The sequence below is a fragment of the Zonotrichia albicollis genome, chromosome 5, assembly GCF_047830755.1.
Source record: "Zonotrichia albicollis isolate bZonAlb1 chromosome 5, bZonAlb1.hap1, whole genome shotgun sequence".
Lineage (NCBI taxonomy): Eukaryota > Metazoa > Chordata > Aves > Passeriformes > Passerellidae > Zonotrichia > Zonotrichia albicollis.
The window spans coordinates 36,737,430-36,762,369 of NC_133823.1; the positions used below are offsets into that span (position 1 = coordinate 36,737,430).

The following is a 24,940-nucleotide window of genomic DNA, read 5'->3' on the forward strand; positions in this document are numbered from 1 at the left end:
GTTAAAATAGAAAAATAACATTATAAGAGTAAAATAATATTTGCAACCAGCTGCAGTGATAACTAGGAGGAAAGTAACACATGCAGGACTGGTAATGGTACAGTTTTATGGAAGTTAATAACAAAAATACAAAAGAATGAAAGAATGTAAGTGTCCTATATATACACAGCATTATTTCTTATAACTCCCACAACTTTGATAGCTGTCAATGGTGCTGCTGGAAGCAGCCAAGGTCCCATTTGGACCATGGTTTACACTTTCCTCTATGGACACTTTTTCTGACACTGTTGGAGGAGGAGCAGCCAGGATCCTTCTCACTCTTTTGTGTTGGCCCTAACTAATGTGGAGGATCCCTGTTCTGTGAGGTGGAGCAAGGCATTGCCTTAAGCTTTCATCCCAGCATCTGTGTCTGTCCAATGCCAAGTGGGTGAAATTAATCTCCTGCAGTACAAATAAGTTTCTTAAAAACAGCAGTCAAATAAAATTGTTCTGTTTAGTACTGTTAGGTTTACAAAAACAGCTTTTCAGATGTTAGAACTTTTCATCAGAGTTCACAGATGTCAGGAAAAAATAGCCTATGTCAGTGGAGATTGTACCTTGTGACAATAAATGTACTTAATGTGGGGTGAATGGAGGCCTTGATCCTCATGAAGAGGTAAACATAAATAGATACCCACTGGGTTTTTTCTATTTTCCCTGGCTGACCTCCAGTGATGTAACTGAGCTTTCCTCTTGTGATATTTTCCAGGTTATATAAAAAGAGATTTTTTGTTTGGGCCTCCTGGCTGAAATGATGAAACATAAAGCCTGTTCTCAGGCTGTGGAAGCCTGATGGATGTGGAACAGCTGCCAGGCTGCAACTGGGCTCCAAAAGGAAGCCTGAGAGATGCAATTGGTGCTATGGTTAAAAGTGAAAGATGAATAAATTTTTCTGCTTTAGACAGATGTATAGAAATCTGCACAATGTAAATTTGCTGATTCAAATACTTTTGAAAAGATATATAGAGATGATTTAGTGCAGTGGAACATTAGAATTAGGTATTTTCTGATAAATAGAATGGGCATCTAACACAGAAAGGGAGTGCTATCTTAAAAGAACTATAATATTTTTGCTTTTTAAATATCTGGTATCTGAGCTAGCCTGTGCTGCAAATAACTGAGGTATGCAGATTTTGCCAGAAAAAAAAAAATACAAAGCAAGTTACTGAGAAAGAAATGCAGAGTGGAAAATTAAAAACTTGATATGAAGAGGATAGAAAGTGGAAGTCTGTGATGCAGCAAAGGAGTGGTAAAATAAAATGAGGAAAAGCCTCAAATTAAAGAAAGGAAGTGCTGCCACCAACAAGCACAGCACAAAATCCAAGAAAAAGCAGCATTTAAATAGCCTAGATACAAATAACACATTACTGTCTGTTGGTTTCTCTAACAAGATAAAAATAGTTTTCCTATGAGGCTGATTTCATAAGGAAAGGAAAGTAAGAGTATGTTTTGAGGGAATGACCTAAAAGTGAAAATCTCATGTAGCTTTAAGAGCAACAAAAAATATTTATGAACGAAGTGGGGCAAAGGTGAGACTTCTTTTTATAAGGGGGCAAAGTTGGCATACAAAAACAGAGAAATACTACTTAAGGAATAATGGATAATGCAAGAAATAACAATAAAATTACATAATTTCTCATAATTTCCTCTATTATTACATAATAATAGAATAAATAATAATAGAATAAATCTGAGACTACATCAGAATATTCAAATTCAAGAGGTAAGTTAGAAATATAGAATTCTTGACTTAAGAATTTATCTTGAAAAATTTAACCCAGTAGGTAAACTAAAAGTGCAGATGTAACTGCATCTTTCATTCGGTGAAGTAATTCCACGACTTGCACACCAGTTTCCTACAGAAGAATTGAAATTTGATTGCTTTGTATTAAGGTTTTATTAGTCCATAATGTCCCATTTTCTCTGGACATACAGAAAGATATTCTAGGAACAACCTTATAAGTGAGACTGAACCTTAAAGCATGACAATGGATTAAGGACTCCCCAAAAATATTTCTCCTCTCTGGATTCTATGTGTGATACAATCATGGTACATCTTGAGAGGGCATGGATAGTGTCTCTTCTTTCTTGGTGTCTGAGTTCGTGAGACAATTTGTAGTGTCCTATTTTGAAAAGTCTAGCTTATGATCAAACTGGTAAAGAGCAGCCAAGAAGTCCAGAAGTTCCCTTGTGGACACTACAAGACAAGTATAAAGGCAGTACAATTTTAAAAAAAAAAAAAATCTGATTTCCCGTAATTTGTTTAGTCATTTTTGTAGGTAAAAAAAATTTAATCTCACCATAAAGAAAATAGAAGATTAAAAAAAAATAAGGGGGGGTATATTTGAGCATATTCACACATTTGTATATTTCTTGTTTACTTAATGGAAAAAATTAGACTGGAGCTTGAACCATGTCTGTCCTGTGTGTATTGTGTTAACAGCAAATATTTTACTTAGAAGTCTTACATTTAGTTTTAAAAAGACATTCTAGTATCTAGCTTTTCCAGCTTTCTAGCTTCATAGGTGTCATGTAGCTGAAATAATATAATGACTATTAGATATTCATTTTAGAAATTATCTAAAGAATGGTTTATATAATCTTTATACAGTGCAGGAAATTAAAATCAGAGTAAGGTAAGATCTATGAATATGTAGAAAATTATTATGTTTTATGTACATGTTCTTAAAATAACTTTAATAGTAAAATTTTTGGAGTGAGTGCTCATATTCATATTGCATAGTTCCCTTTAAATATATAGTTTTTTTCTGTAATGCTGATGTATAATACTGAGCAGTTGTAGTACTGCCTGCAACTGGTTTTAATATAATTTAAACTTGTTTCGAACGATCGCCCAGGACGCGAGCGGTGCTCAAAGCGGCTGCAGTGCAACGAGCGCGTTGTTGGAGCAGGGAGCGGTTTGTTTTCCCTGCGAGGCAGAGCCGCGGCCGAGCACCCTCGGGGCTCTGGGGGTGCCGCGGGCGGGGCAGCGGCGGGTCCCGAGGGCAAATCCCGGCGGAGCCTCGAGGGTAAATCCCGGCCGGGGCCCCGAGGGCAAATCCCGGCCGGGGCCCGAGGGCAATCGCGGCCGGCCCTGAGGCGGCCCCTCCGCTCCCTGTGCCCCCGGCCCCGGCTGGCACCGCTGCCCCGCAGTCGCACCTCGGGAAACAAAATGGGACCACTCGGCTGTGGCATGGCTACGGACACCCCTCTGGCTGGTAAAGTCCAGGGATTTTTGCCAGCAAGCAAGGGGAGAAGGACGAGACCCACAGCTGGGATCCCTCTGGTGCTCCAGCGCCTGGATCCCTCCCATGGCCCCCGCAGGCACAAGTTGCTTCTTACCTGGTCACAGCCCTTGGTCCCAAGCCCTTTGTAGGTGTTATTGCCTCCTGGAGTGTGTATGTGCACTTCCTTGCATTGTTCTTCTGTGGGGACTCAGCACATGACTCCTGATGTCCAGAGTTGCAGAGATAATCCTTGGGGGGGACTCAGAAATCCTGGAATGTTGCCAGAAGTGCTTGGTGGTTGGATTTTGACCCTGCACAGGATGTGCCACCTGTATGAGGACAAGAGGATCACTTGGGGATAAGTGGTGAAGGAATTGATTATTCACAGGGTGAAAATACAAGTTTTAGGATTTTGGTACAGGGGGGTTTGTAGGAGACAAGATGGAGGAATTAGGGCATGTCTTGTCCTTCTCCTTTTTGTCATCCATCTTTGGTGGTGATGTTGGCACTTTGGGATTGGTTCACATTAAATTTGCAGTTGTTAATAAGGGTAAAAGGTATTGGAAAGTAAAGGTAAATATCTTATACGTAGTTTTTAGTATAAAATAGATGACCGTCCAGTGGGAGGTCAGTGTGCCCATGGCTGTCTTGCTGGTCAGACTTTTGTTAGGCTGGGAGACAACTTTGTAGATAAGAATTAATGAACAATATTGAAGACCGAAAAATCTGAAGAGTGCACTCGTCCTTTGGAGCACAGGCTGTCCCAAGGCCATTCTACGCCTAACCATGCAGAGACAACAGGCCAAGAATGGAGATTCTTCTGAAATCATAGGTGCTTGCTTGTACTTTAAATTCCAGGTCACATTTCCCTATCCAAAATTCACATAACTTCTGGGGTTTTATAGACAGGATTGCTCCAATACCTGCAAAAACTTTGTACTCCTGTGACTCTGTAACTCAATCATACGTTTTTCCTCAAGGTTACTGACAGTGTAGAGAGACAACTGCAGGGAATATTTCCTCAAATTTTGCAGCAGAGAGCTTGCTATGTAAAGTTAATAAGTAATGAGAGGAGACTTGCTCTGTTACAGGAGGGCACCAACTGGAGAGTCCGAAGGCTCCTTTCAGCTCTAGGCTCCTCTCAGCAGTCCATCACACTACACGAGACACTGCAGAAACACAAGGCAGTCAGGTGAGGGATTTTGTGTCCTGAAATGTCTTAGAAGACTGAACTGAGGACAATCCTCAAGGCCCTTTGAGCATTTCTAGAGGGAAATGTTTCTGGGGATGCAAAGATATTTAATACTAAGTAGTGCTGAAAAGAAATGTGTTTTATCAGAAAAGTCATAATAATGATTTGGGTGTATAGGAATTGCTGCCAATTTAAACACAGGCAAACAGATTGAATTTTTATTGTTGTGAATACAGAACACATTCTCATTTATATTGTTTGATTGAAAATCATTATTATTTTGTGTATAATTGCCATAATTTATCACATTTTTAAAATTTTCCAGTAATGCGGTGCTATTTGTCTACAGTTCCACTCTAATTCCACATAATTAATTATTCACTTTGCTCAATTGCTAATTGCCTTTTAACATACACTTAAATATAAACATAAAAATACCACTTCAAAGAGAATAGAAACGTAGTTTGTTAAACTTTTAATATCTGTTATAATTGTGGCTTCATAGAGTGAGGGACTGGAAAGTGTTAAAGCATTAGTAAAGTAGGAGGCCCTTATCAGACACAGAGGAGAACACTGTCGACAAGGGTGAGAAAAGAGGTTAAGGTAGTTCGGGCCCTCTTTGCCTGAGTCTTTAACAGAGAGACCAGGGCAGTCAGTTCCCTGAGCTGGTCAGGGGACAGGGAGCAGAGCAGACCCCTTACAATGCAGGAGGCAGGGCTTACACACCTGCTGTAACTTAGACACTCGCAAAGCTATGGGGCCAGATGGGATTCACTACTGAGCTGGTGGAAGAGCTCTCCAAAACACTCTCCAGCATTTGTCCTTAGTCCTGGTTAACTGAATGACAGAGGCTGGACCATGTGGTGCCCAGCTACAAGAGGGGTTGTAAGGAGCATCCAGGGAACTGCAAGCCTGTCAGCCCAACTCCAGTGCCAGGGAAGGCTATGGAACAGGTAAGAGTGCAATCCCATGGCATGTACAGGGCATCCAGGGGATCAGGCAAGGCTAGCCAGCGTGGGTTTAGGGAAGGCGGGTCCTGCTAGACCCACCTGATGTCCCTTTATGACCAGGTGGCCCATTTATTGGATGAGGGAAAGGATGTGGAGGTAGCAAGGTGGGGTTCAGGCTCTTCACCCGGGCAACTAGTGACAGGATGTAAGGAAAAGAGCTCAAGCTGTGCCAGAGGTTGGGACTGAACTTTGGGAATAATTGCTTCACTGAATTGGTGGTTAATCATTGAAATGGGCTGCCAAGGGAGGTGATGGAGTCAACATCTCTGGAGGTGTTCAAGAAATGACTGAGTGTGGCACTAAATTCTGGGGTTTACTGGTGTTTGATCAAATGATCTTAAAGGCCTTTTACAACCTAAATGAATATTTGATTCTATAAATTCTCATGCTTGATTTCTATACACTTGAGTGTAGTTCAGAACTACATAACCAGGTAAATTGTAGTGAACGAGGTGGCAGTTTATCAGAGGATAAACAAAAGATCTGGTTTAAAATATGAATAATCTTGCCCTAATCTCTCTGCACATACAGTCTTTATTGTGCTGAGACTGAAGAGGGAAGGCCCCAGTTCTGGCACACCCCCAGCTGATTATAAAGGACTGGTTTGTGGCACTGTCAGAGCCATGGTTTTGCCCTTTCTGGTGAAGGAATCTTGTATGACTGTAGAGAAAGAAAAACATTTAATACTTCTTTAGTGCATCAATGAGCAGAAATAAGAGTGTATGATACAGCTCAAAATTACACCTTTAAATGCAATTTATAAAACCATGCTTTGAGAAAACCTAGTAACAGTCTAAGCAGAAGAAAATCTTAGCATCAAAGTAGAAATAATCTTCCTGAATTCAGCTGTCTTTAGAACTTAGAAGTATCTCATAATCAAGTAGTTACTAGTATCTAACATGTACCTGTTAGTCCTGGTGCATATTTATGTGCATATATATGTATATGCATGTATGTGTACACTTCTAGACCAGCAGTCAGGACTAAATTTGATAGTCTACCTGATCTAGAATTAGCATGCTGCACATCAATAATTAGTTTGCATTACTAGCATGTCTCAGATATTAATAAGGGCCGTTACAAGAGAGCTAGTTGACAAATTTGGGCAGGTTAATTAGCTTAAAAATACAATACCCATGTATATGTATTTTATCATTATTATTTTGAGAACACTAACTGAAGAACAGAGTTTAATGGGCTTATAAATGGACATGAACAAACTGTACCTCAAAAATGGTTGCAACTCACTTAGGATTCAGAATGCCATCCCATTTTCATTCTCAGTATGAATTGAGTTTGTATTGTACAGTACATAAATGATTTTCCTCGACTTTTTAAAAGGCAATATGTATTAATATTTTAAACAGAAGTAATTGCTTCTTGTTCAGCAATGGGTTTCATTTATGAGTGTTTATCCCTAGCAAATGGAAAGTATGGTTAATCTAAGTTAAAAATGGATTCTTTAAATAGCTCTAATTGCGTTCTGTTTATATTTGTATGTTTTAGACTCTTAAGATTTAATCAGTAGCAGTTCTAACAAACCATAATGTTTATTAGCTGGTTTTAAATTATTCTTATGGATGATAGTTCAGTGAGAAAATAAATGATGATTTGCCTACTATAATGCATGGTAAATAAAAGATGGACCTGCATAGAAAAGAGAAATTACATATTATATCACTTGATTTTTATATTAGAAATACAGACAGAATGGAAGAAAACTTGAAACAGGAAAGGGAACAGCTTCTATTTCTAATTTCACTTATGCAGATTCTTTGTAATTTTTGCATGCTTGTTTGGTTGAATCAAAACTTTGGAGTGTTATTGTTGTTTTAACATTATTTTCCATCAATCATAACAATTTGTTACTACGTACTGGCACTTTTGTAGATGCTACTAACTTTACACTCTGAAATCATACCTTGTATGAGGACTAGGCACAAAATTATTTCTGAAGCCTCTATTTTAGCTTGCCTAAACATCCTGAAAGTAAGGAGATGAATTAATAGATAGCCAGAAAGTTTTTTCACAATGGAGTGTTCATGTCAAAAGAAAGACATAGTGCAAAGTATATAATAGAATAAAGTGATAATCTGAAATCCCTAATTACACCTGTCTAGATAATCCATAAGGACAAACTGAAAACTAATTATCTTATGTCTAACATTATATTCTATTTAATGAGATCACTTTTTAAAAATAAACCATCAAAATATTTTACATCAAATACTTTGAAATGCAGTACTAAAATATATTAAATGTTTACAGGTAGAAGAAAGTATTGGTTCTTTTAACTAGAAAGTAATGAATCCAAAATAAAAATTTGTCTGGATTATATTGGTGTTATATATCTCTAGTTATTCAGGGCAGTTCTGCTGTTCAGGGTAACCAAAACCTGGTTGCTTAAAGACATGGAGCCAAATTCCCTGGTTGGATCTGCAATGTTCTTGTGATTTCTGGAAACAGGTTAGAAAGAGGCTATTTCAGAACCTGTTTGCCTAGAAGTGCTCCAAAAGGTTGGTCTGTTCAGAATTATCAAAATACCCTGCCAAGAAATGTCTGACGTGCTGTGTGTGATCCCAGGAAGATGGGGGTGAGTGGGCCGGGTGTGCCAGCCCCAGATTATCTGAATTCTTCCATAAGGGGAGTTGTCAGCTGTCTGCAGACTTGTATTTGCCTCAATAGAATATGATTTTATTGATGTATTCTATGAATCCAAAAGTGGGCAGTGATACTATATATTTGTTTCATGTTTTCAACTGATCTTCTGTGGATGTAAAGTGTTACAGCCACATTATGCACTTGTGGATTTCTCTCCACTTCTCTCCCACCTCCTTAATAACTTCAAAACACAAATGTTTCAACTAAATTTGACAGGGGCTAGAGGTCTCAAAAATACTTATGTTCTTACAAGCTCCAGGAAAAAAAGAACACATATAAGAACACATTCTGAGTGCCCTGTTAGACAGAAAAGAGGCAGCAGGAGATTAATCTCCAGTTAGACACTGGAGAATCCATTTAGGAGAAAAAGAGCAGTACAAACATTCTAACTGCAAGAAAACCTTCAGAGCTTTCACTGTCTTTAAACAGCTTAATCAACAAGTCATAATCACATCAAAACCTGATGTTTCTTTTGGTAGACTAGAGTTAGTGTGTTATGAACATTTGGAGGAAAAGAATACCTCTAAATTGGTTAAAAAATTTAATGTTTCATTCTAACCTTTTCACAGGGGATATTGAAAGAATTCTTTGAAATACAATTTTTTTACAACCTGTAGACCTATTATGTTTCTGTTGCATTTACAGTGTCATTAAATGGAATAGGACTTTTCTCCTTGTTAAACTTATTGATTGAAAAAACCCAAGATTTAATAAAATCTAACTTTAAATTAGTTGCTTAAAGCCAAGTCTCTTAAAATATGTGATTTCCCTCTGTGGTTCAGGTAATCTTTTCTTATCTTATCTAGTATTTTGCAAAGCTCTATGGAGATTTTCAAGTTACCAGTATAATATAAAATTAATTTACATAAATCTATTTTACTTGAATGTCTCCTAATAAAATTGTAATGTTCTGATTGTAAAGTAAGGGTTTGTCTTTTTGTATATGAATGTTCTTGCATTTCTTACTGGAAGTTAACTGTGACAGTGAATTCTCTGCTCTAAAAAGAGGTGCTAGCAGAAGGTTAAATAATGTCATTGTAGATATTTAGGTCTTACTTATTCTCAAACAGAAAATATTAATAAAAGGCAGTATTACAAAAACAATTAGATTTTGTCCTTTTCCACTGTAGGGAGAGATTTTTACTTACAATGAAGAGGAAAATTCAGACAGGATTCCCTCACTAAGATGACAGGGGTTGTAGAGTTGGAAGAGCTCAGCTTTGCTCCTGTAAATAAATATTCATGTAAGACTAGGACATTATATATGCTTCTTAAATTTAGCTTTGAATTTAGCTGCCAGCTATGTTGACGCCAACACCTCCCAAATGTGAAAGCCTCAACCTTGTTCAAACATGATTTTAGAAATTTATTCATCCTTTATATGTCATTTTTTTTTCCATTATAGTAAAAGTAAAAACTTTCCAAGTTTAAATACATACGTGGAATGCCAAAGGTTTGGTCCACAGAAAACAACACTCCCCTGCTCAGGGAGACTCTGGCCAAGAAATTGCCGGAGCCTAACGCAGTCATCTGGAAAAAAATCTTTCTGTACAACTGCCCTATTAATGCCCACTACTGAAAGCAGAACTTTGGGCTAGGTCAAGCGTTGGTCTACAACATTGCCCCAGATTTTATATTGTGTTTCGTGGTCAATATCTCAAAGTCTGTTGCTTTTCATTTTTCTTTCTAAATAACTCTGATGACATATATTCCACATCTCATTGCAGAAGATGAAATCAGGAATTTAAACCTACTGGAAATGACTTAAATAACAGTTCTCCATCATTTGAGGGATGATCTTTGTCACTTTCTTCATGTTAGAACAGTTATACATTGTATAAATAGTTTGTATCCTGATGATAGGGAAGAATGATCGCCTCAGTGGGTGTGGTACGCAGTTGGGGTGTTTGGTTATACTTAAGGAGAGAAAGACTTTTAGTCCTTGCCATATGGTTCCCTCAATCACTGTCCTCTTTTATGGTTTTGACAGTCAGTTTCATTCTCTAGAAATTTTCTCTTTGGCATCAGGTCAGATTTTCTGGTTTTAGTGATGGTTGTTCCCGAACACAGGCAAGGTGCAGATTTCAAAGACTTAGAGGAAGACCAAAAAAAATCACTTTGGATCTATTCTTACTTATTCAGAAAAGAAATATTACAAAGGATTGATTAAGATTAGAAGTGTTAACTCTGGGGAAACGTGTGGGGAGCAGGAAACTTCTTGAATCTTCTGAAAATGTTGTGGGGTGTCACTGCGTGTAAGTTGTGGGAAGCATGATTGTGCCCTCATGAAAAATGGAGAGGTGGCAAAGAATTTGCATCAGTCATGTATGCCATTTAGCTTGATTTCTTTAAAGATCATAAATATGTAAAGCAAACTGTGCAATATTCTTCTGTGTCTAGGTACTTATATTTAATATATATGTAACCTTATCTAGACAGAGCCTGTTTTTAAAATTATTATTGCATTTTTTCCCCTTTAGATTTAAATTTTAAAATAAATCCTGTGTACTTAGGGTCATATTTTAAAGTGTTTCTTCATGCCATTGCCCCTAATGACTGATGCTCATGGATTCTGTATTGACTCACAGGATGACACTTTACCACACTGCTGTGTTTCTTCGACCCACCTTGGAAATTACATTACCTCATTATAGATTTTGCACAGAAGTTCAAATAGATTTAAATTTATTCATACGCCCTATGATTCTGGGGATGTTTTCCTCTTTTGTTTTGCAAACATGACATTTGCTTTCCAGTCCCCCAGCTTGAATAGATTTTGCAGATTGAGAAAAGCAGTGAGGAAAACATGACTGTACTCCTTACCAGTTCTTTCTGATGGTTCTTTCTTCTGTTCTTCTGTCCTATGTTATAGAATCAAACCCTTCATCATCAAGATTAGAAATAACTAATAATTTTGACTGTACAGACATTGCTATGCCAGAGTTATTTGCCTTTTTAAATAGTTAACTGCATACAGTTAGTATTCCTCGCCATATTTGCCTGCATTCATGTAATTGTGAGGGAAAAATGTTACAAGACAAAGACTTACTTTCAGCATTTTAGAAAGCTGTTCGAATAGTGCATTGATAACATCTCAGTATGTGGAGGTCCCATGTGATTCCACCATTCAAGAGAAGTTCTTTCATATGTGATTAATTCCAAGATCCATTTAATCCACCACATTATGGTGGTCAATTTGGGGCATCTGTGCTGATGAAAATGACTTTTGATTGTACCTAAATGGCTTTTACATGCAGTACTCCATGCCAGTTTACGCTCCAGTTCAAAGTGAGATAAAATAGAAGCCATTTTCTGGATAGGGCTTTTTTTTTCCTTTTTCCCCCTGGTTAGCTAATCAGAATTTATATCTTATATCAAATTAGCTGTTTTGCATTGTGTGATTTACAAATATTCCTAGATACTTCTGGGTATTTTTCCTTTCAAATTTAGATCAGTGGCATTTTGATTTTATTTATCATCACTTTTTCTATGGTACATATTAACGTTAATCTCTGCATTACTAAACAAATGATTCATCATTTACGTGTTGGCTCAAATAAGAATGTACATGTGCAGAAAAACAGATGCACTGGCCAGAGAATATAGTAGGTTCTCTTTTGGAAATAGGCTGCATGAAGAGACTTTTCTTTAAAGCCAGTATGTGTTAGAGATTTGGCCTTATTCCTCACTTCCTAAACTCTAAAATTCACCTTTCAACTGATTTTCAGTGTGCTGGACATCTGGGTGTGAAATGAATTGCTGTCTCGGCCAAGAGACAGACTGTAAACTGACTCTGTAAGGATTAAGCCCTGGGTGACTACCTGATAGAATGATGGAGTCAATCTTAACTGAGAGATTCATCTGATATCACTCAAAAAAGGAAAAAAAAATAAAAAGGGAGGGGGAGGTGGGGAGTGGTGAGGTAGATTTAAACTTAGCTTCCAGCTTTAGTTATCTAGTAGTAATTCACAGACTTTTCCCCCAGGAAATTCTTAGAGTCTCTCAGGCTTCTAAACAAATCATAATTCTGGTTGCCACTATGTCTAAGGATGGAAAAAAGAGAGAAGAAAGAAAGGAGAGTTTTTTGATATCTTTTTTGAAATTAGTAGAGGAATTGATAGTGTTATGTTATTCTTTATTTTTTATTTTAGACATTAAAAAATACCAAGCATTGCAAATTAATAAAAAGGTACTGCTATGTTTAATTGTTGAGAAAGTCTAAGATAAATTTGAAGACTAACATTTTATTTTATATGGTAATGACATCCGGAAAGTGTGAAAAAAATCATGGGAATGTGAACATTAAGTCTACTAGGATTTTTTATAGCTGCTATTAGTGGCTTGACAGTTTATGATGAAAAGTTAGAACTGTGTCTCAAGAATAGTCAATAATAGTACATTGAGAACCTTCTTCTTCTGCACATTCATTGTCCTATAGTATTTTGAAACGTATAAGATGTCATCAGTATCTTCATTGCAGGTGTTGATGATTAATTAGTGTCTCTACATTTTATGGTGATTTCCATTTTTACAAAATACATATTTGAAATGTCTTTGTACTTTTAATTTTATTTTTCAGACTCTGAAATAGTCTCCTAAGGTTACCAAGAAAGAAACTAATACAGCTCTTGCTAAGTCCTGTGATCACAGCCTATGGAGTATCATTTATGTTTACCATATTCACTGATAGAGATTAATACTGGGAGGAAATAGGATAGAGCTCTCAATTACTATTCAGATTTCTACTGCTTGGAAAAATAATATTGCATTGAAAAAGTCCATGTAAAAACTCTTGCTGTAGAGATCACCGATTACTTATTACAAAAAGGAATGAGTCAATAAGTTCTTCCAAAAAAAAAAAAAAAAGGAAGATAAGAAAATGCATATGATAAGTATAAAAGTAATTTTATATTATTTATCTAAGGCATCACAAAAGTTTGCATGTAACCTATCATTTTGTACTGTGAAATGCGTAAGCAGATGACATTTGCAGCAAGACCACAACCAGCTGGAAAGTATTTTAAAAACTTTTATTTTCTTTTTTAAAGTCTAGAATTCATCACCACCTGTAGATTTATTTTACTAATGACATGCATTTGTTTCATTCTCATCATTCAGGAATAAAAATTGTTTAGTGATCCAGTTATGGTCAGTATTGTGATGAAATCAGGGTACTCCTTTGCTCCCAGATAGTCCCAGTTAGTTTATTAAGTGGCTTGAATGAGTAGGAGGCAGAAAAATAAGACCATATCTTTTTGACATTGAGAATTTGACAGAAAAGGCAAATTTATCATTATATAACAGAATTTCCAGGAGAAGCTAGGGCCTCCCTTTGAATTTGTTTGAAACTTTAAAACTTGTTTTTTCTAGGTTGTATATTTCTTGGAAAGGTGTCCTGTCTGAAAATGTAGACTTCCCCTTAAGTTTTTCTTCCCACAAGCTGATAAACCCCATATGCTTGGTTTAGCTTATTAATTTTATTTTAAACCATGTACATATGTGTAGTACCTTTCCAGTGAAATCCAGTAGCCTGCTTAAAAACTGACATCAGAAGCGTACCATGGAGGCTTTTTCTGATGTTGAGGGTTTTTTTAAGATTATTACAAGGTATTTTTCTATTTGTCTAAAAACCAAAAGTAACACTTTTCTTGGTCTCTTTAATATCTGAAGCCATTGTCTAGTTAGACTTGTACTTAATTTGTCTGGCTAAACAAGTTTTGAAAGTGCAGCCAGAATTTTTTTTACTGACACCATAACACATTGTCCTTCTGTTTATTTTACCACCTGGTTTACTAATACCTCTAAACTATCAAAGACCATTACATCTCATTTGCATTAGTAAACACTGTCTTAAGAATCATGGAATATTCTATGTTTTAAGTCCCATTTTGGCCTCTATGATGGCATCTGGGAATCCAGAAGAATCAAGGGAAGTAGAATGTCCCAGTAACTGTTTTTTAAAAGGTGTATATTTTACTTAAACATACTACGTGATGCACAAATAAAGATCAAAGTGATCCAGACTGAATATGGAAGATTCATCTGTTAGTCTGCATTTTGGGATTAAGGGCGTAATAATAAAAGCAAAAAACAGAAGGTGGAATAGGTGTTCATGTTTAAAACTGAATATTTACTGCCAAGATTGCTAACAGGAAATGAAGCCATAAGGGAATGTCTTCTTTAACTAAAGTAAGAAAGTTTCAAAGAAGGACATTGAATGATCAAAAGTTAAGTGTCAGATGAACACAGTGTCAGTTCTGAAACCTTATCACTAGTATAAATTTTTCCAAGCCATTTTTAAATTAAATTATCTCAAGATAATAAATAAATAAATCCAAAAGACAATATAGTTTTCCAAGCCAGAAATCAAATTCCTCTTTTGGTTAGTTTGCAATAGATGCCTTTTTAGTTTTTTATTTTAATATACAGGCTCTTTTCTGATAGTTTTTTCATCTCTAATGTTCCGTGGTCACCTTTTTTCCTCTACTGTAATTAGGGTAAGCTGCATGATTCAGCCCAATTGTTGGCCCTTGTAATTGCTAAGACAATAACATGTGTTATCTTATTCCATCTCTTAATATAGTCCTATATTGATTCCTGTGTTATCTGAAGATAAGCAATGGATGCAGGCTTCCTGAAAGGCTGAAGATTGAGAGGTCCCCAGGCCTGTATCTATCTTTCTGTTCTTATTCTCTAATGATAAATTCTTTACCGAGACTGATATTTTGACGCCTTGGTGATTGTGAATACCCTCTGGCTATCTCCTCTCTGCAATCTCTCATCTCAAATTACCATTTTGCTTCCTTAACTCCTGCACTTGAAGACTTCAAGATATTAGCCATATCTCTGTATCAGAGTATCCACTAAAGCCCCACTGTTCCAGCTCCTGGATGCTTACTTGGGACATTTGGCCATACAGTATGGTCTACCATAGACATTTGGTCATGTGCCCTGGTCTATCTTATTCATCCAAAGCACATTAAGTGCTCAGACACTGAATGTATCTCACAGGCAGGCCAGGTTTAAACAGTAGACCAAATAATGTTATTTCTACAGAGTGACATTTACTTCAGCTTTACTAAAGACATTATAGATGACTCAATGGAGGTTAACACGTAGGCTAATCTGCTTCACTGAGGATTTTTCTAAAATAGAATATATAATTTATTATAAACTTAATTACAAGTATTTACTTCAAATATTAAAATTGAGTCATCCATTTCACAAATATCAGCATGGCAGGTGTGGAAGCACAATGTTCTTTAATCTCTAACCATAAATTTGAATAAAACAAAAGTATTTTTAATCTTACAGATCTCCATCATCTAACCAACTGTGGCTGTTTTTTTTTTAATTTCTTACAGACAGATGAATATTGTACCGAACTTAATTTTGTATGATCTTAAAACAGTGGAAAGTTAAAGAAATGTATGATTCTCAATCTTCTATTGCATGCTCAGAATTAATTTTATGTTCTTATCGTGGGCATTTATCACAGGTACAGTCTTGAGTCAGGGAAATTCACTTGATTTATTTCCAATTAACATAAGCTTTTAATCACTGATTCCAGTTGTGAGAAAGAGAGAAGACAAAATGTTGGAGCAAACTCTTCACCTTCATCCATGTACATCTCCTTCCCCATCCTCATCTCCTGTGTCTGATGTCACTTGTTGCATTTGGAGCCTTCAGTGTTGGGGCAGGTGGTCCTGGAGACTGGTCTGCAGCAGCTCTTTCCTTTTGCTGCTCTTTGTTTTTTACTCCTTTCACCTGCTGTGCCATTAATTGGCACATGACCTGCAGACCTTTGGGGCCCATCAGCCTGCTCCGGCATGGTTTCATCCATGGGATATAACTCTCCTTAAAAGTGCACCTTTATGCTGTTATGGTCACAGTTTTTGGAAGAGCAAAACAAAACTTGTGGTAAGAATGTAATTAGAAATGTGGTATTTAGGTTTTTGTTATTACACAAGACTTAAATAATTTGTATTTTCAAATCCAAATCAAATAAGACTTTTTGATTTTATTAATCTTTCCCACATTGACTAGAATGGTATATCAAGAATATTAAACATTTGTTGTAGGTTATGTACTCCCGCGTCTGGTGGATTAACAAATGTGGGCAATTCTCTACTTGTTTTACTACTGCAGTGCACAGAAAGCAGCTTTTGTGGCAGTCAGGGCTTAGATGTTTTCATACATCGTTCATTGTTTAAATGAGTGGCACAAACTTGGTGCTTAAAAATTCCATGCCACTCTCCCCTGATCCAAGACACTACCCGTGAACCCATGTGATCAGCCTCTTGTTTATGTGTGAGGTGAAGTGGAAATCCTATCCGGCTGCTGGTTTTGGTTTCACTTTGGGGGAAGCACCAAAGGTTTTTTTTTAATTCCTACTTTGTTTCACAAAAAACACATCCTTGTGGATGATTTCCTACTGGGGAGGCTGTTCATGAAATGTTTTTAACTTCAGTTGCCATCAAGCCAGCTGCAACTCTATGTTTTCTACATCCTCAAACTAATATATTCTCCTGCTGACCTTGCAGGCTCTGCTAGAGAAATATAATAAATCCGTAGGATGGACGGTGAAACAGGTAGGAGAGGCAAACTTTATCCATTTTTTGCATAGGCAAGTCGAAATTTTCCCTGTGACATCACCAATGCAAACGCCAGTTACCACATGAAAGCCCAGGTGATTGCCTAGATTAACAATGTGATTTTGTTCTTCTTCATCCAGCCTTAGGGAGGCTGTAAAGGAGCATCAATTTTCTGAGGGAAAGAGCTCTAGTCTGGCACTCATGGCAGTGGCCTCAGTTCTCTGAAAGAGTTCTGTGGGACGGGCAGTGTATACAAACACAGGCTAATGCTTCATCTCTGCCTGTAAACAAGGCTGTTGCAAGGCCAGACAAGTCTCCCAAGACTTCTCCAAGTTGTGGAATTACGTAGAAAGCAGATATGTACATTGCATTTATTTATATTACTGTTTCTTTAGCAAGGCATATAAGCTATATTTTAAAGTTGTGAGAAAACATTCTTTTACAGCATTTACTCACAGATTTCATAGTAGATCTTAATTCTTTCTTCTGTTTACAGTGTAAAAGCACATGCATCCTATATGGATAACACACTGCTGTCTGCCAAGTCAGGCACGTGCTCACTTGAAAAGGTTCATATTGTAAAAAAGATTATGCCCATTTTAGGAGTTCTTTCTTTGTGTTCCTCATGATATTGCACAAAATCTCCATATTGTTGTATGTAAAAGATTTGGAATACAAAGGGTCTGGGCTTACCAGCAGTATGAACTGGACCCAAGCTAATACTGCTGCTATTTTTGTCCTTAGCAAAAATAGTGCATTCTTTTGCCTTAAAAAGCTGCTTCAGCAAGATGCTAGATCAAAAATTGCAGAATTAATTGTGGTCAGACCCTGATGTCTGTGTCTTTCATTTTTAATACATGTGATATATAGGAACAAAACAAACAAAGAAATAATTTTTCTGTGTCTCTGTGAGTATCAGATGCTTAATAAAACTCCTTTTTTTCTTTTTTGTTCAGAAAGGCCAAAAAATGTCAATGCAAGGAGTTAAATTTACTAATATTTCACCAGGCTTTGGTGAAACACTTTGTGACTCTTATAATTAGCATGAAATACTGTAAATTAAGATGGTGATCAACTACTTCTAACGTCCAAATGATTCAAGCACATGCACTTCTTAGTACTGTGTTGCCATGAAACATTACTCTGGAAAAATTGGACTCCCCAAAGTCACTAAATCCATTGGTCCTTTTGATGTTTTTTGATGAAAAGCAATAGATGAAACTTGCTACAACTTCATGTGTTAATCTTTCCTCTTTATTCTGTCCTTCATGGGTTCAGATCCCAAATGAAATTCTAACTTGCAATAAGATTGTGTTGATTTGGTTGGGGATTATTTGTTATTTCTTATTAAGTGTCTTGGTTTGGGAAAGGATTATATTAAATTTATATTTAATTATGAGAGGTTTTTTCACTTATGCTTAATATTTTCAAGGAAAGTAAAAAAATTAACATTATTCGTTGGAAAATACTGGAAAAAAGCCATTGCAGTTTTGCAGATCTACTGCATTTTTCTGCATGATGTACAACTATAAGTTGCACATATCATTAAAAAGGAGGCCGGTTTTCATTACTGTGGAGGAAACACAAAATGGGAAACAGGTCATTCTTCAGTGAAATTCTGTCACACATCATATCATGACTTCCTGGTCTTGTGATTGTTCCAGATCTACCTAACTAATGTGGGCAGCAATATTGGGTTTAGTCACTCCAAGGGAAATTATTGTAAGTGAAAATTAACTCGTTCAAAGGTAAATAACTAGAGATGACATTATTGTTAATGTCTCAGCTTCTTGCCATGTATTTTAATTTATAAAAATTGATGATGAATGTTTCATTAAAGTGGATTTTGAAATTTTGAGTTTACTTTGCATTGCCAATAAGTTTTTTACATTTGTCTCCCAGTGTGGGAATCTTTGAGTCAAGTACAAGTATTTCACAAAACGTTTGATTAGAAGGTTGGTATGAAGAGCAGTTTCATTCATATTGTGTGACAAAATTGAATTTGCAGTCTTAAAATTGCCATATATATAAAAAGTATTTATTTGTCTTATTATACTGCTTTGACTTATTATACTGTTTTCTGGCTTAAAAGGATTGTGAAAGCTATAAAAAAATGCAGAATTAGGTCTTTGCCCAGTACACCTCAGTGTTCACTGTGTAAGGTAGGAATCATGGTCTCATGGGGGAAATAATGTGGGAGAGCACTTGGGGTAAAATTGGTGTCACAGTCCAAGAGAAGGGAGTGTGTCAGCCATTAAACAATTCAGAACACAGGCCAAGTATCTGAGCTGAGGGTGACACAGCATCCCCAAGTAATTCTGGCGTCAGATGCTACAGTTTCCTTTCAGTTCTAGAGATACAGTGATGGCAGGCTGAAGTATTATCCCACCACTGCTTGTTTTAAGCATCTGTTTTTCTGAAAGAAAGTTTGTTCTTTCTCTTGCCAGATGCAGAAATTCTTGCTTTTCACTTTTTCACTTCCACAAGGAGGATATAGCCTTCCCCTTTTAGAAGGAGAATTAATGAAGAAATCTGTGAATGACAGTAGAGGATGGTTTGTGTCTTTTATGTTTCTAGTGCACCCTCATATATATGCTGTACTTTGGTGGTCCTCCTCAGCCCTACTGGATATCCTGAGGGGTACAGGCCCATTTCCAGGAAACCTGAAGTCTTTGAAGATGGGAAACTTAAAGGTGCAAAGAAACTAAGTCAGGCAATACAGTCAGTGTAACTAGAAATACTTGAGAAGCAGAAGTAAAATAATGAGGAGAAATGTCAGCTGCTAAAGAAAGAAACTTTTTTCCTGCCACCCTCCACAGATGAGGTAGTGAACCCTTTCATGCTACCTGCAATGATGAATTCTAAATATTTTGGATATGAAGAAATGAACAGCCATGTCATTGACAGTAATACAAAAGAAGCAGAGAATTTGTAATTATTTCATGTGTTTCTGCAATACTTACATTGTTAAGGTCAACAAAAGCCAGCAAAAAATGTAAATTGGTAACACTTGAGGAGAGCAAGGTAATGCACTTTATTATTGAACACACAATTATTAGGCATGAGACAGGAAGCCTTTCCATTGACAGGATAAACAAGAGCCATTGAGGCACAAGAGAGAAGAAAAAAGTTGGTTGGAGCCATTATTTTTTGCCTCTCCTCCTTTCTTCCTTAGAAGACTGAGGAGAGGTGTCTTTATTGTGATGATAAGATAGCTTGGTGAAAGCACTGGGGCCTTGCATCATTAAGATGCTGATTGCCCAGTGTCACAAGCCTGCTGAGAAATTCAACCACTAAGGCAAGTCCTGGTGGGTGAGCTACAATCACATTTTCCTGATGTGGTTATGTTCTGCTGTAATTTTTAGAACAGCAAATCTAATTAACTCTTTCTCTGAGAAAACACTGTAAGCTTATTCTTCATTTCTTCATTCTCACATTGTCATGATTATCAGTATGATTTGTTGTTACTATTATTAAGTTACCTCTGACTGACCAGTCCTGTCTGTACTTTTTTTAGAGCTACAGCTATTATATATACTATATAGCTAGCTATTATACTATACTATTGTATAGTACATATATATTATATATATAGTATCTAGTGTATATATACTATGCTATTATATTATCCTATATAGGTACCTATTATATACCATATTTAGAGCTATTGGTTATGCTCCAGGCACCTCAGTCAGGAAGCTCCAGATGAGTTACCCAGTAAGGAGCAGGCAGCAGGGTGATAGCATGTGATTCCAGGTGAAGAAAGCTAAGCAGGTCATTGACTCTGAACATATCATTCCACTCTATGGAAAGGCAGTAACATTTTTTGCTCCTAGGAAGTCTGTGGGTTTGTTGCAGAACTGCATGTCTTAGTGTGGTCATTTACAGACCAGTCTTGACTGCTTAAGCTTCCAAAAAAGTCACTGAGGAATGTAGTGACAGCACTGAAAATAGCCTACTGTCTCCGCTTCTGCTACACTGAAGTTAATCACCCTCTGAGGAAACTGGCTTAGTGAAAGCTCTGAGAGTAAGTGGATCATTTGAGATTTTTTTTTTTTTCGTTCTTGTTCTGCTCACATCTTTCTCTTGGCAACTCCCCTTATTTAAGAATAATTACACTGAAACTGTGTCAGGGGTGGACACTGGAGAGCAGAAGTAACTTGAACTTTTTTCTAAATTCTTATTTTGTTCCCTTCCAAAGAACCATCTCAGGAGATTCAATTAGAATAAAAACTTTGTACAACTTCTGGAAAAAAATAAAACAAAACATCTTTTGATCGGGTAGATTTGGACAATCAAACTCAACAGAGATGTCAAATATCCCGTGACAGCTGTCATTGACAGTTTTGGCAGTTTTAGACTATTTCTTAGCTATGACTATTCTGATGCCATTAAAAGCTGTATAGATAGAAATATCTATACATCTGGAAGGTATATTTTCAGTGTCTACATCTTTGAGTTCTCAGAAGAGCATCAGTTGCTTTAGCATTTATGCTAAGGGTTGATTGTTTGCTCTATGTTGGGGAAATACCACATTTCTAAATATGCACAGGAAAGCCTATAGCTATAGTTTGCTGTATACTTGATAGCATCTTCTGAATGGAAGTATATGCTTTTCATTCCTCTTTGTTTTGTGTATATTTAATAGCAGTACGGGGGGGAAATGTTTTGCAATGAGTAGAAGAATTTGATTAAAATTACATATCCACTTCTGAGCAGTCTTTGATGTCTTTACAGTAATTTCATGATTTGTCTGAGAGTAGAATAGGTTGCCAGAATCAACCAGATTCTCACAACGTGTGATCCGCAGGTCAAGAGTAAGACAGAACAGAGCAGGTTCCAAAGCAATTTAATACATTTTATGACTGCCAACTGTTTTCTGTCGATATAATTTCAATCCAAGTCGAGTTGCAAGTGAACTGATTGTCATGATCTCAACTTAGTGTTATAAAACAGTATGTATATTGCTGCAGATTTGGCACAGTTACGGGAAATTGTTATGTCTAAGTGAGGAAGGCTGATGTTTGCTCAAGCAGTGAGGAAGTTTCTCAACATCTGTAATATTTTTACTTTAACAGAAGACACCAGCTTCCATTCTTCTATGTGAATATTGTTCAGGGGCAGATTTTATAAGAATCTGAGAACATCTGTTGATAGCTTTTGGATTATTAGACTTTTTTTCCCACTGGTGTGTTATACTCCAATTTCTTTTTCTACTGAAGATGGTTCTGCAGAATACCACCTGTTGTTTCCAGTTCTGTGAAAAGTCTTCAAGTTTCTTGTTAGTTATAACACCTTTTCTGTGAATATCATTCCAACAGAGTAATTCAGCCAAAGCGGGATACAAAGGTCTCACCAGGAGGAAGTCATGACAGAGCACCAAGCTGTAGCTATGTACACATAAGCAATTATCTGTAGCTGCTCACTATTTCAAAATAATTGGATCAACAGTGTGTTTTCTTTAAGAATAGAATAACTCTTATTGCTATTTTTGAACACACATTATTTCCAGTTGTAAGCAAGACACAGGTCTTGTATCTAATGAAAGTTCATTACAAGTTTGAATGGGAGGTATTTTTGTATCTAGTATGATGATTGTTCTTGTTATGGATTACTTCAAACATATCCTATTACATTTTTGGTGTGCTGGATCTTAAGAAATATAACAGAATATAAACTTTCTTCTTCAGCAATGAAATAGGATTAGACTGTTTGGCATTACTGATTTCTGGGCAAAAACCTGTATGCTTCATTTTGGTGTATAAAGGTTCTGAACTCTCCCTCCAAATTTAAGGCTGACTTGCAAGTAGAATAAAATTTAAAATTTAATACCTTTAAGAAAATTCTGATTATATGTTGCATGCTTTCAACTGTGGAGATAGAATACTGAGTTACATTTAAAACATGTTTTTTTAGTATTTGGATTATCCGGCATATTGTAAATGTTTTAGAGACATATATACCTGTTATATACCTATTCATAGAGAGAATAATTTGTCTCTTTCAATAAGAAGAACTAAATGTATATTAGGATTATTGTCAGCTCTATTTATGATGTCATTAATAATCATTAAAAATAATAAACATTAATGCGTGTAGAGAATATTTTAGTATAGTATCAACTATTTGCTATAATGTTCCCTTTGCCACTGCCTTATTTTATCATCAAGAGAGGAGAGGATCTTGGATCTAAAAGCACTGAATTATTTTTTTCCATTTTCTTTGTATGATATTAATAATTTTATGAAGACTTATATTCTTACTTGATTTCCTTTTTCCTTTGCTTTCCTGGTAATATGTTATAGCAGGACATAATGGCACCTGTTCCATCTACATACAGTGAGAACTGCAGAGATAATGTCTAAAAAATCTGTTTTCTTCCAAGTTTCTTTATTTTTGGGATGATTTTCTACCTATGTCTAGTGAAACGTTAGAATAATGGCTTTTTAACAATATTTGAAGTTAAAGAATTCGTATTTCTATCACTGTTTTTTGTTTTTAAATCAAGAATCAAAGCTAATGCTTTTGATCCGAATTTCAGTAGTTGGTTTTATTCCTGCAATGCACATTGCCTATTTTGGTAACTGTAAGTAGTGTTATTACTGATTGGTGTCCATGAAGGTTTGCCAGGATCTGGCACAATCCCAAAGACTTTTTCTCCAAATTTCAGAGGGATTAAGAATAAGAATTTGTTTTTTGCAACATTGCCATAAAGTTTATGCTGAAGTGAGTCTACCTGTAATATGTGGTTGTACATTATTTCATATTGCCTTTTCTTTTATCTTGAAAGAAGAATTATTATTTCAAAATAATTTCAAAGCACAGAGCTGAGCCCACAAAAAGTACCACTGCTGATCTTGAACTGTGCAGTGCTGACTTTTCGCCAAGCATATCTTATCTGTCATTCAGATATCAGTCCTCTAATTCCAGGCACCTTCCTATGGCACAGGCCAGAGGAAGAATATTGCGTGTGAAGCAACAAAACACTGAAAATCCAAATACTTCAGGGGTGACCTGTATAAAATTATCTGAATTGCCCTTTTATGTTTTTGTGATTATTATTTTTATGAAGAGTTAACTTACAATCAGACAACTTTCTGCTTATTTTTCCAAACCTCCTTCTGATGGACTCTGCAATCATCAGAACCTGTTTATCACAGTATGTTTACCATGTGTTCATCTTATTTTTAATTATGTCATTTTTAAACTAATTTTTCTAGTTACAGAACTGTTTTGCCATAATATAATAAAAATACAATAGATTATTTCAATTTTTTTTGGCTCTAAGAGTCTCTTTCTGCAACTAGTTATTCTTTTTTTTATACTATTTTAAGACTTACATAAAAACAGTAACTTCTGGTAAATGTTTTTTAAAAATCAAATTTAAAGCACTAATATTATCCATAATGCATATGCATTAGTTTTAGAAATAGCAGTTTCTTCAATATCAATATGAATGAAAGTTTAGCTTTCTCTCAGTGGGCATGTGCAATATTTTTGGCTGATTAGATAATAGCTTCTTTGTGGTTTGTTCATTTGTGAGCATAGAGGAAGCGAAGGTGAATAGGCAAATAGACACTGCACTAAGATTCTTGTGGAAAACCTTTTTGCAAGGAGTGGAGAACCAACTGGTTCAACAGAACCAGTTCCTTGCTACCTCATGTTCTGCCATTTGAATCAGAATAGAGATGCATAAAATGCTGAAAACAGTATAAGCGACTATTAGAGTTGCTAGTCTTTTGTGTTTATTTACTCAGATGTAATTAAGCATGTAATTTGTGCAGCACAAAAGAGAATTAAGTCCAGTAACCTTAACTGCAAAATTAGTTTATGCTGGAGTAACTATTTTTAAATAATAAAGGAACAACAGAAACTATATGAGGAAATATGGTGAAGCAAAGTTCCCATTTGTCTTGAATTGTCTTTAGGAAATTGTTAAGGATTCAGCAGGGGAAAAGATTACAAGTTAATGGAACTAAGATTTGATAAATCATGTTGTTAGGAAGCAGAGGCATTACAAGAACAGCATTTTTAAGGAAAATGTAAAACTATGTCAGCATGAAGTTTCATAGCAGTAAGGCTTGTACTGAGTAGGGCTCTAGGATTTCAGGTCACAAGCTACTATTTTATTTACCCATGCCAGGAACTTTGTGAGGATCCAGTTTGAAGTTGAAGGCTGATTTTGCTATCCCTATTTCTTCAGCTAGTCAACCATGG

At 36.2% G+C, this 24,940-nt stretch overlaps 1 protein-coding gene across 30 annotated transcripts in view; it reads left to right on the plus strand.

The window, feature by feature from the left end:
* Positions 1–24,940, plus strand: part of TENM3 (teneurin transmembrane protein 3) — a 1,287,129-nt gene that overhangs the window by 782,458 nt on the left and 479,731 nt on the right. For 2 of the 30 annotated variants that reach the window (XM_074541314.1, XM_074541319.1), the window contains exon 9: positions 4,358–4,458. The exons of the other annotated variants lie outside the window; for them this stretch is intronic. The gene's annotated coding sequence lies outside the window, so the exon portion shown is untranslated. The remainder of the gene's footprint in view (positions 1–4,357; positions 4,459–24,940) is intronic. 30 annotated transcript variants of the gene reach the window in all.